This window comes from Typopeltis vanoorti, chromosome 19, assembly GCF_054136105.1.
Source record: "Typopeltis vanoorti isolate ZY-2024b chromosome 19, IOZ_Tvanoo_1.0, whole genome shotgun sequence".
NCBI lineage: Eukaryota > Metazoa > Arthropoda > Arachnida > Uropygi > Thelyphonidae > Typopeltis > Typopeltis vanoorti.
This window is the reverse complement of record NC_143567.1, coordinates 68,968,705-68,980,920: the sequence shown is the minus strand read 5'-3', so window position 1 is coordinate 68,980,920 and position 12,216 is coordinate 68,968,705. Positions and strand designations below refer to the sequence as shown.

The following is a 12,216-nucleotide window of genomic DNA, read 5'->3' as shown; positions in this document are numbered from 1 at the left end:
TTTGTCTGCTACTTTGTAAATGATGTTTGCGACTTTGGGAAATCTTAATTTTATTAGGACAATAGTGAAAACAGACAACCAGAGTGTTGTTTATGGACTAATTTACAGTGTTGAAAGTGTATATTAAATATTTATTCTAGTGAGGATTTTAATGAAGTGTTTAACGAATTTGGATGACAAATAACTGCGAATAATTGTTTGTGAGTGAGGTGATATTAAGAGCTTCCTTGAGGCATTTGGAAGCAGTTCGTTTTGATGTTCAGATTGCATGGATTTACTGTGGGGGAGGGGGGGGGAGAACAAACACCTGCTAATTGTTAATGACGATAATAAAACGTAAGTGACCTAGATCGGGTTTGTTAAAGAATATGCAAGATTCTAGTGAGATAGTTTCCTGTTTTATGTTAAGTAAAAGATGCTGTGCTTATCGATATTGCACACATTTTAGCAGTTAGGTTTATGGGTGATCGATCTGGAAGTTCTTTCATTATTTAATTATAACATTCTTATAAAATACCTTACGAAAATACTCAACTTAATTGACTCAACTTCATTCTCTATATATCTATTAAGTCTTTTTTTTTTTTTTTTTTTGAAAATTAGAGAATATGACGGCATGCTTTATTTTATAGAGTTTATATGGTTTATGTAATTTGCGTCGCTTCTCTCAAAAATTATAACTTATATTTCAATTTTTAGTCTATAATTCATTATTTTAAGTAGTTTAAAACATTTTATGAAATTCCAAAAAAAAGTAACCAGGCTGCCGGCGTGGTTGGCCGAGTGATTAGCGTATCCGCTCTTCAGCCAAAAGGTCGCGGGTTCGATTCCCGCCGTGGGCATGGATTCCTGTGAAAATGCTAGTGCTTGTAGTCAGTGGTAGATAGCGCTAGTGTTGATGATGAAAGTAGCTACGGTTGGTGAAGTGTTAGTCGATCAGTCTTTGGACTCCCTGGAGGTGTTGCGTAGTAATAATAAAAGCATATTTAAATTTATAATAATTAAGTATATATATTTATAATTATGCATTATGTAAATAATGCACATTATAAATCCAAAAAATATTTACTTAAATATTTAAAAATTTTTTAAAGTATTTAAAAAATTAAAACTTTTTTAAAACATATACCATATCGTAATTTTAAAATGATATATAAAATTCTGTGCAATTTATAGTATAATAAATATATTTTATTATTTTATGTTATTTATTAATTTTATTATTTACTCTCTTTTTACCGTGCGGTGTCGAGGGTTTATTAATCATCGGGCCTCAAACCGTTATGGTGGTCAGCCCTACGCGGCCTTAAGTGGCGTAGGGTTGAGTTCTCAAGGACGGTTTGTTTGCTTTGAGGGATAAAAACCCCAGATAAACTGGGGGAGAAAAACCCATGCCCAAGATCAGCTAACTTGGCTATGGCTGAGAAAGATCCTTCAGCTCCTCACGTCACCGACGGGAATCGAACCTAGGACACACCTTCCCCAAGTATATGGTTGCGAAGCGCACAGCCACTAGGCTAACCAGCGGACTATTATATGATTTATTTAATATAATAAATAAATGTATTTATTATAGAATACTGTAATAAATCCGTTGTTCATAATATTAGTACAGTTTATAAAATTATAAATAATGTATCAATATTTTATATGAATACAATTATGGTATAGATTGTTCTTCAGATATCTGCATCACTTTTGTATTCATTTGAAATTATAATGACCATTTTTCTACAAAATTAAAGACTTATCATTTCGTTCATTGTTAATTTTATCTGTCCATTATTTATTTACTGCACATTAATAGGATAAATAAAAATATAATATATCGTGATGAGATTTATTATTTTTATTTTAATATTTTATTCCAGATTTTTTTGAATCTATAGTTAATACCGCGGATGGACAGAAAGTCAAAAATAAAGAATAAACTTTTTAATAATGTGAAGATCTGTAGATTAAACTCTTAAAGAATATGCTGTTCCAAAAATGCAGTAGAAGGAATAAATGAAGATGAAAAAATTGTTCTCCGAGTTTGGGGTTGAACTGTTAAGGAATGTTGATTAGCTGCATTAGGTGTTTTAATATATTCCCCATCTAAAACACCTGCAAGTGTGTTTAACATGAATATGTTAATTTATCTACGAATAATAGCAATCAATGTAAGATAAATGACTGTCTTAAATTTAAGACTATAGTGTAGTCGCGAAGAGAACTGTGCTCGAAACCCCGTCTAGGAAGCGAGATTTTTAAAAAGATTTAAATTACTTTACTACTACTACTATTACACGACGACTAACTGTATCGGGCTAGTTTTCAGCCTTTTATTGGCGAAACTGCTATGAAAAAAGCAAAAGTTAGAGATGTGTTTTTCAGGTGAAATATCTTCAACACTAGTTGTAATAAAATGATAGCAAATAATGCAACAAACGTGTGCTTAACTCATGTGGTGTGCAATAAATAATAAATACTCATGCATAGAAACATGTCCACTTCCTGATGCTAGGCGATGCACATCAGAGATTGGATGTACGTATTTCTCTCTCTCGCTGAGCATTATATATTAATATTTGAGGAGCTATTTTTAAAATAAAACGACTAACTATCTCCATTGCAATAACTGCGGAGTCAGTTTAAAGACAACTGAAAATCTCTTTCTCACATAATATTGTGAGAAAGGCATTCACTATCAGATTGTACATAAAGTAGCAAAAGAAGCAGTAAGAAAAAAGCAAAGCTAATTCAGGATGGAATGGAATCCATGGTATAAAGAATACCAGCATTTGAATTATCTACACTGAACAAAAATAGTACAAAAATCAGGGATATTTTGAATAGTGGAGTAAAAGTATTTTTAGGGAGAAAGCTTTTGGAATTATGCGGCTTACCGTACTAGTACGTATTTGAATTTCAGATTAAAGTTTTTTCCCAAGTGCGTCATTCTGTCTCTTTGAACCAACATTTACCTACATTATTAAAATGATTTTTACCTTTTCCCCTCATAAAACGTAAAAGAAATTCAACAGTGATTGTTATACCAGCATTAACAATACCTTCCTAAACAATTTTCCGAAAGTATTTGAACGATCTCGAAGTTGTTGAATTAAACTTAAAGGATTGGTTGAACTCAGTACATTGAAATCCTTTGCCGTTTGTCTAGCTGAAGCAAATGTTTTCTGATTTTTGATCCAACGTAATCATATCCACATTCTTTTACTTCAGTTTTTCAATTTCATATTTTTACTGACAACCACCAAGCGATGAGATTTACGTGTTAGAAGAAACATCCGATAGATTATTTTTACGTAGATAATTTTAAGTCGTCTGGCCTTGTGGAAATGACGTTTGAAGAAAGACCATTGTAGGTTCGATTCCAGTCACCAACTAGATTTTTCCTATGCCTTTTCTTCGACTGATTTCCGAGTTGAGCGATCATTTCCAAGCAAGTAAGGTTTCCCTCTTTTCTGGAAAATCGGTTTTTTACCAAGCACGTGTTAGGGATTATGGCCACGAGATGGCGGCACTTGTATGCTGTATAGTGTCTCTCCTGAATAACCTTGATTCATTGATATCTTGAGCTCGCTATCAGCGAACACTGCAGGATGGAGAATGTCTTCCACCTATCTTAAAAAAAAAAATAATTATGGGTAGAGGAACTGTTTGGGGAATAAAAGATATTCGAGGATTTTTTTACATAACGTATTTTATTCACAGACGTAACCAATATAATTTTTCATTAGGATTCAAATACCGAGAATACTGACGAGAATCCAGAATTATTTTACTAATAAAACCATTGTCTAGATCAGGAGTGTCAAACTCAATTGGACCGCTGGCCATTTGCCATAAAATTGTATCTCAAATCGGCCTCAAAAATGTTTTGATTAAAAAAACCTGCAATAATTAGAATCTAAGGAAAATGAAAGAATGAGTATAAATAAATTGGAAAATTAATATCAAAAATTTTATTTATTATAAGTCATTACATAACATGAAATAATAGTATAATATCATGACAACTCAAAAAAAATGAAGTTATTTAAGTTAAGGGATATTGCATCCCATATTGTTTCTTAGCCGAATATAGAAACTATATAAAGTTCGGCGATTCCAAGCGTAAGCAAATACCTGGATAGTGCAGCACCTGACCCATTTGGTAGTGTAAACTGAGGCAACTCATAGAAAGGGTGGAGCAAGCTCCGATCACTATTCTTGGTATTTACTCATAATGTGAACTTAGCTCCTAGGAGCTGTATTACTGTTCACATTATGAGAGAAGGTCACTACCTAGACCGGTTTCGACCTTTATTGAGGTCTCATCAGTGAGTAGGTAGCCCTAGTTAATACCAAGTTTGTAGCGAACAGAACTTACATCCCTTCTATGAGAATTGCCAAGAAGGTGTCCTAATAAATTACTAATTGTATGAAGAGTATTAATATTGTATTAATATAATAAAATATTAATATTTTATTATATTAATATTTATAATAAATAGCATTTAAACCAAATTAAACCGAAATTAAATTTCATTCGAATAAACAAAATATTTATACAGTCTAAAAATAGTATAATCGCTCATTAATAACCATCACAAAACTTTACAGAGCCTCGCGTTAGTTTGGATTTTTTTGTGTTTTTGTTGAAGTAAAATACTTCTATTTTTTGCGGGGGGGGGAGGTCTATATATTAGGGAATTTTTTAAATGTTAATGAAATTCTTTTAGGGAAAAATTATAATAGCATATAATTGTAGTATTTTATTTTATTTTCCGACACTAGACAATGTTTATTATTAACCAGCTTGTCAAAATTTGGACTTAAAGATTGAGAGCATACGACCTTCATTATGGCGGAAAGATTGAAGTCGGTTAATCTTGATCTGTGGGCTGTTTTCTTACCCTTCATACATGAGAATAATTGTTCACATAAATAGGTGCTTAAAAAATAACATAGAATATTTTTGCTGCAAACGTTTTTATTTCCGGATATTTTTGGAACACCAACTTATTGGTATTTTATTTCGCTTTTAGAATGGAATCGTTTTGGAAATCAATAAATTCCATTTGTATACAAATAGGAATTTTTTCGAAATTAAAGGAAAAAAAGGATCTGTAAAAAGTGAAAACACTTCTTGTTCCTTAAAATCTTTAAATCAAGTATCAAATTCTTTAATCTTTTCTGGTTTGGGACAATATTGAGAAAACTTTGATTTTGAAAGAAAACTAATTTACAACTAAAACTTGCCAGTGCATTAATCATGTGTGTTATTGAATGATCTTTCTCCTGAAGTCTGACATTTAAATCGTTCAAATCTCCTGTAATATCAACTAAGAATGCTAGATCTTGTACCCATGTCTGATCATTAAGAAGTGCAACATCATGAGTTTTCATTTCTAGGAATAATTTGATCTCCTCTAAAAGTAAAAAAAAAAAAAAAGCTTTTTAGAACCTTATGACAAGATAGCCAACGAATCTCTGTGTAATAAGGTAGCCTTTCAAATTCACTCTCCAAGTCTTTACGAAATTGTGCAAATTGGCGGTGATTGAGGCTTCTGGGTCGAATGAAGTTCACAGTATTTGTCACAGGCTTGAGTACGCTGCTCATTTCCAATACTTTGGAGCACAGAACCTGCTGATGAATAATGCAGTGGAACGATTGCAGTTTGGGAATGTCCGGATACATTTCCTCTAACTTTGCAAGTCTTTGCTGCTACACAAAACCTTTATTTTTGCCTGTCATTGCTGGAGCACCATCGGTTGTCACTGCTACGAGCCTTTTCAGAGGAAGTTGGTAATTTTCCAAAATGCTCGACACGGCGTCAAAAATGTCTTCACCTGTAGTGATTCCATGGATGGGAATCACTTCCAAGAACTCTTCAGTAATATTCATATTGTCATCGCAAGCCCGAAAAAACAGAGCAACTGGAGTCACGTCGTGAATATCGAAACTTTCGTGAAGTGGAATTGAAAACCGCTGTACCTTTGCGGATATTTCTTGCAACTGGTCACGCAGATTATCTACCATTTCGGTTATTGTTTCGATACAGTATTTCTGGACAAACAAATATGGCGAAATACTTGCACATTTTTGGGACAGATGTTTTCGGCTGCTTTTATCATACACTCCTTATCCAAGGAACCGTCACTAAAAGGTTTGGAATGTTTCGCCAATAAATAGTAGATTTCATAACTGGCTTCCACTGCTGATTCATTGTCTTTCATAATTTTGGAAAATATTTGTTGTTCACTTTGAAGTGAATTCCTCATACTTTTTAATTTTTCTTCTCTCAGTTTACTCTCAAAGCGTGAATATTGTTCTTTGTGAATTCTATCGTCTTTTCATATTATATTCTTTGGCGACATTAATTGTTTCTTTGCAAATAATGCACACAATTTTGTCCTTTGTTTCAGTGCAGAAGTAATTCAATTCCCAGTTTTCTTGAAATTTTCTCCCCTCATCAGCAATTTTCTTTTTCTTGTTGCTTAGAAAGCGACATTGCCTCGGTGAATAATTATATTATTAATAACAATTTTTATAAAAACATTTGAGTAAAAACGCACAAAAGTGTAGACCAGTGCGCGATACTATTGCAAATAAAAAATGATAAAAAAAAGGATTACTGCTAGGTTGTCGATGAATCGTGTTCGGCGCACTGACATGTGTTTCAAAGATCACTGATTGACTGTAGCAGGCAATTATAAACTCATAGCTTGGATTCATATGAAGCTTAGTATGCTGCGCATCATGTGAACAGCTGGAATTGAATCCTATTGGGTACAACTGGTCGTCGTCCGGTAGCATCCTCTAGCAAGAGGGTTACAACAGATGAACAGCTCTTCTCCATTTCTCTCTGTCTGTCGCTTCCGTCATTCTTAAACCAGTCCAATACACGATGTCATTGAACCACTCTCTAGTTGGTTTTCCACGTCTTCTCTTCCCTTCAACTTCCCCCTGTAATATAGTTCTTGTCAGGTGTCCCGAAGAACCTCTCAGAAGATGTCCTACAAATCTGGTATATCTTTGCATAATATTCTTGAGCAGTGTTCTTTCCATCCCAACTTAAAACTTCTTGATTTGATATTCTCTCTCTGTATAGCTAATCTTTTCCATCTTTCTATAACATCACATTTCCAATGCATTAATTATTTCCATATCTCTCTTTCTGAGTGTCCATGACTCACTTCCATAACTTGCAATACTCCAAACTGGTGCTTTAACTATTCCAATTCTATCACCTATTTTAATATTCTTGTTTATTAAAATTCTCTTCATTTCCATAAATGCCGATTTAGCTCTGCCTATTCTATTGGGTACAACTGGTACCCAATAGAATTCAATTTTTTCAGCACTATAAATTAATAATGAAAGCATAGATATAGTTTACGATTGATTAGGATCGGATCTAACATTGAAATTGTAATATAAATTTTTTATTATTGCAATTATATTATAGCAGATCGTTGCATCCATATTGTAACTATAAATGTCGTATGAAAACGAATAAATCGAAACCGCATTTACTCGAATATAACTCGCACTTTTGTCCCCAAAATTAAAGCTAAAAAATCGTGGTGCGAGATATATGAGGGGATTTTTAAAAACTAAAGTTTTCAGGAAAAAATTGAAAATGGGGATGACTTACCAAGAATCTCCTATTCATTATCGCTACTTCCGGTCTCGAGAGCGGTTTCTTTGTGTGCATTGTCAAAGTCATCTACCCAAATAGGGTCATCTTGTTTCCCATTATTCCAAGTAAATATTACAAGTAATTTACAAGATTTTAGATATATAGTGAACAAGCCTTCACGAATTATTAATGAGAAGTGAAAGCAAAGCGTGAAATAGACAACAATGGTACTCTGATAGAGATAGGCAGCTACGAACATGTGCATATGATTCATATGATTGGTGCAGTATTAACAAAAGATTGAGTTTCCAAAACAAAAAGTCAAGCTGATAATTTTTGAGTTGAAACGCTAATTTTCTTCAACCAAATGCCATAATATCCGAAACTGCCATAACAACATTCACTCTATATGTCTTAGTTTTAACATGTTTACGAATTTTATTGCAGCTTTGCGTTTGAGTTATTGGGTGCACTCACCAGATCTAACTAAAAACAATAGTTTTAGTTAGATACTGTGTTTGCCGGTGCAACATATGGTTCGACTTGAGTCTAAACAGCATAGTTATTGTGGGAAGAAACATGCGATTCATTAGTTAGTGCCGTTTTTCCCCAGTTGTCTATAATTGCACTAAAGACATATATTTCACATGTTGAGAAATATATTACACAGACAGCAAACGTGTCTGCACTTTATTCAGAACTACAATAAAACTACTTGTTTTTCTTTCATCTGCAATATAATGACAGTTAGGGAAAGCGTGTTGTTTACCGCGGGGAGCGAGTTATCGCCCCGACGCGAAAGTGGTTAAACTTTATTTTCGCGTGCGATGTATATGCAAAACTTTTTAATTTCTTTTTTTCATAAAGTAAAATCAGGGATACGAGTCATACGCGAGGGAGAGTTATATTCGAGTAAACACAGTATTTCTGTTTTATTATAAAAGGCAACCATCCTCTTTTTAATCTTTCCATAAGACGTCGTGGGCCACAAGAAAGTGGTTTGTGGGCCGCATGTGGCCCACAGGCCACCAGTTTGACACTCCTGGTCTAGATCCTTAAGTGTTCATAATTTGTAAAAATTACAAATTTAGAACACATTGTTCACATTGACTGTTCGTTGTTTTTCCATATTGGGCTTTGAATTATTCTTTGGGTTTCATTGGGATAATTAAATGAGGTCCTATAATATTGCTGAATTGCTCTGGGTGTTTCTAGAGGAAAGGGATCTGGAAATGTACGGAGGAACGAAGTGAGATAGTTATTGACTAGTTCAAATGACCCAGTGATAGTGTCGTTATGTAAGCCATTGCGCAGACCATATCGAGAACACTGTGCATAGATCAGATCAGCTGAATGGTTAGGGTATAGAGGTGAATATGAGTGAGACTGGTAAGAGAAATCTTTGCCGAAGCCGGTGGGCAACCCGCCAAAATCGAATCAAGTATGAAAGGAATAATAATGAAGATATGAAATTTATAAAGAAAAAAGGTATGAAAGTATGAAAGGAAAAAGAATGGAGTTCTAATATGAAATATATTAGAACTCCATAGAGAATAATTCGCTATACAACAGAACAGAATACAAAGAGTTTATTCGTTCACTCACTCACTAAGTTTGTAGCATTTTAACAGGACCTCAAAACGGCTATCCACATTCTGTCTCTTTATTTCGACATTCTGGAATATGAGAGTTTAGTCTAATTCTTGGAGGATTATCAGACAGTTGTAACGACATCTCCAAAGATCCATCCCTCTGATATATGTATAATCGAGACGTTCGTAGCTCGGATTCCTTAGGAATTTTGCATATAAAAATTTATGGAATGTGTTTCCCAGGAATTTTATAAATGCAAAGAATGCCACTGGTGTCTTAAAAAGTAGAAAGAGTCTTAACATCGGGATTAATTCCTTTATATAATTAGAATGTTAATTAGAAAATGAGTTATGGGGAATTGTCCTAAAATATACGATGAAGAGGATACTAACACCTGGGAGGGATTTTGACAAATATTACATCGCTCGAGGCTTCAAATTTTTTAATTGGTTTGCTAATGTTTTTATTCCCCTCCTCCGATATATGAAACATGTTTCACGAAGGACAGGAAGAAGGTCAATTTTCTTGACCTTCTTCTCAAAGCGCATTTGTACGATATTAATCCTACTCGAACTGCATCTTCTCTTTCCCCTACGCACGTGCATCCCGTTATCTTTAAAAAAAAATTGAAAATCTTGCTGTTTAGAGCATGTTCATATCCGAGTAAATGCAGGGAACTCATCAATAACAAATCTTTATTGTACTCAACGCCATTTTGGTGTCGAACACAATGAAGATGAAGAATAACCAAAAAATTCCTGCAATATTTACAAGAGGTTGGGGGTAATAAAAATCCCAGAGATCGACAAAAAAAAGAACAGCAAAAATCGTCATAAAACATTCCTCTGAGGAATTGGTAATAAAAAAGACGACGGCAGGTTGCGAAAAGTGCTATCGTAAAAGAGGGTGGCTTGTGAAGAACCAGTAGATAGCAATTTAGGGCAATTCATCAGTGAAAGGGAGTGAAAGAACAAACAAATCACCGTATTGAAGGTTAGTAAAAAAAAAAAAACAGCCGAGAAATTGTGTCAGCAAAGCAACACGTAAAAGAGAAAGATCAAACTGTCCTGTTATTACAATTCCTTGTTAGTAATTCTCATAGATGATTCATTGTTAGAACCTCTCATTATGACGTCATTAACAATACTTCTATGCTTACAAGTCACTGTTAGGGGCTTCCTATCGTGACAAATCCTTGTTAGGAGATTTCGTATCACTACAGTTCATTGTTAGGAATTATTATTATTAAATGAACGGAAGTCAAATACAAAATAAAATAATAGAATGACCATAAAATAGCGGTATAGAGAATTTGCATTTTAAGAAACTATAGAGAAATTCGATTCGTAATTTTGGGGGGATTTTTCTTTTTGTAATAATAATTTACTGTACTCTGCAATATAATCAGAGGCTCAAACTTAGGCTTAATCTTGCATTCAGTGTAACGTGTTACTTACGAAAATCAATAATGACAAAAATGTTCCTTAGCAGTCTTAAATGTAAACAGATGAGAAAATGGTTGCACTTGGATGATTTTGTACAAACACTCGAAAACTATAAAAAATGGCTAATTAATATTTATTCAGCAAATGGATTGGGAGCACTATTTTAAAATGCTAAGTATAAATAAGAAACCTCTAACGGGTAAATAGATTCGATCCGTTTATTTAGCTTTTATTATTATTACTTTTGGCTCTTAAAAGTTTAAGTAATTTTCGCTAATAGCCAAATACTAAAGAGCGCAACATAATCATTTAAAAGCACAAAAAAAATTTTTTTTTTTCTTTTTACGATTATAGAAACATCTTAGAATTAGAAAGTGCTTACCGGCAACAGTTAAGCCTAATATATATTAATACAACATTTTGAAATGAAATCCCACCAATATCAAACGATTTTTTTTTTTTTTTTTGGAAAAACAAACGCTCCAATTAGCTATTTTTGTATGAGGAAGCAATTATTACAGTAAGTATGAAGATGTTCGATAGTTATTACTAGAAAGTTTTTAAAAGAGTTGTGGACTTGCATAAGCTCCCTAAAAGCTTTTATTTTATCATTAAAAACAAAGCAGTAGATAAGAGATTTCGTGTGTTAAATTATCCTTTTAAGGCACGGATTTCCAATCCTTCAAGTTCATTTTCATATTTATCATCGTTAAAACAGAATCTACGTTAAAGTTTATTCATAGGACGTAGTAATTGTTGCATTTATATGCAACAATTAGCCACGTAGTAATTGTTGCATATAAATTTGGTATGTAATCATTCGGTAACTTTATTTTGCATTGTATAGGATGAGTTTTTTATGTAGTAGTCCATTAGTATCGTGAGTAGGCTAAGAATTCTTTTATATATATTTTTAATTAACTTTTTTGTATTTTTATTGATTTTTACATAGTCCATAAACCCTGCTATAGAGATTAAACATGGAACTAAATGCTAATAGGCCTCTTTAGCTTAATCGGTTTGGATGATACCCTTTGGAAAGACTTGGGTTCGAATCTAGGATGCGAAGTATCACATAAGTTTGAATTTTTTTTTTTCATCTGAAGTTGAGTTGCCTGGTCTCATACGGAGTTAATAGGGATTTTTCCGTCTGGGGATGCGAGTTTTTCACTTCACGTCAGAAGAACTCGCATTTGATAGACATAATACATTTTCTAGCCTTAGTTTCTTTGGCTTTAATTACGAATAACTAGCCAACCTCATTGAGGTTAGGTTGTTCGGAAGAACGTTACGAACTGATATAAACTACTTGGTCTTTGGTTACATACAAAAATGGTTAAAATCCGCTATGAAAAACAAATAAATGGATTTCTATACTTCACGGCGATTTCTGCTATATCACTAATAATTTTAGTCATTCTTAGCTATGTAGTCCTTATAAGGACTGGCTTAAAGGGGCGAAGCAAGAATGCTTTTCATCTTCCACGTTATCTGTAGAGATAAGGTGTTATTGAGCTATTAAAGCTCTGATCATGGCAGGAGGGTAACAG

The 12,216-nt window shown here is 33.5% G+C and overlaps 1 protein-coding gene across 3 annotated transcripts in view; it reads left to right on the top strand.

Moving 5' to 3' along the window:
* The window catches only part of LOC150096226 (solute carrier family 35 member F1-like), a 593,479-nt gene that overhangs the window by 218,296 nt on the left and 362,967 nt on the right, over nt 1–12,216 (top strand). The window lies entirely within an intron of this gene.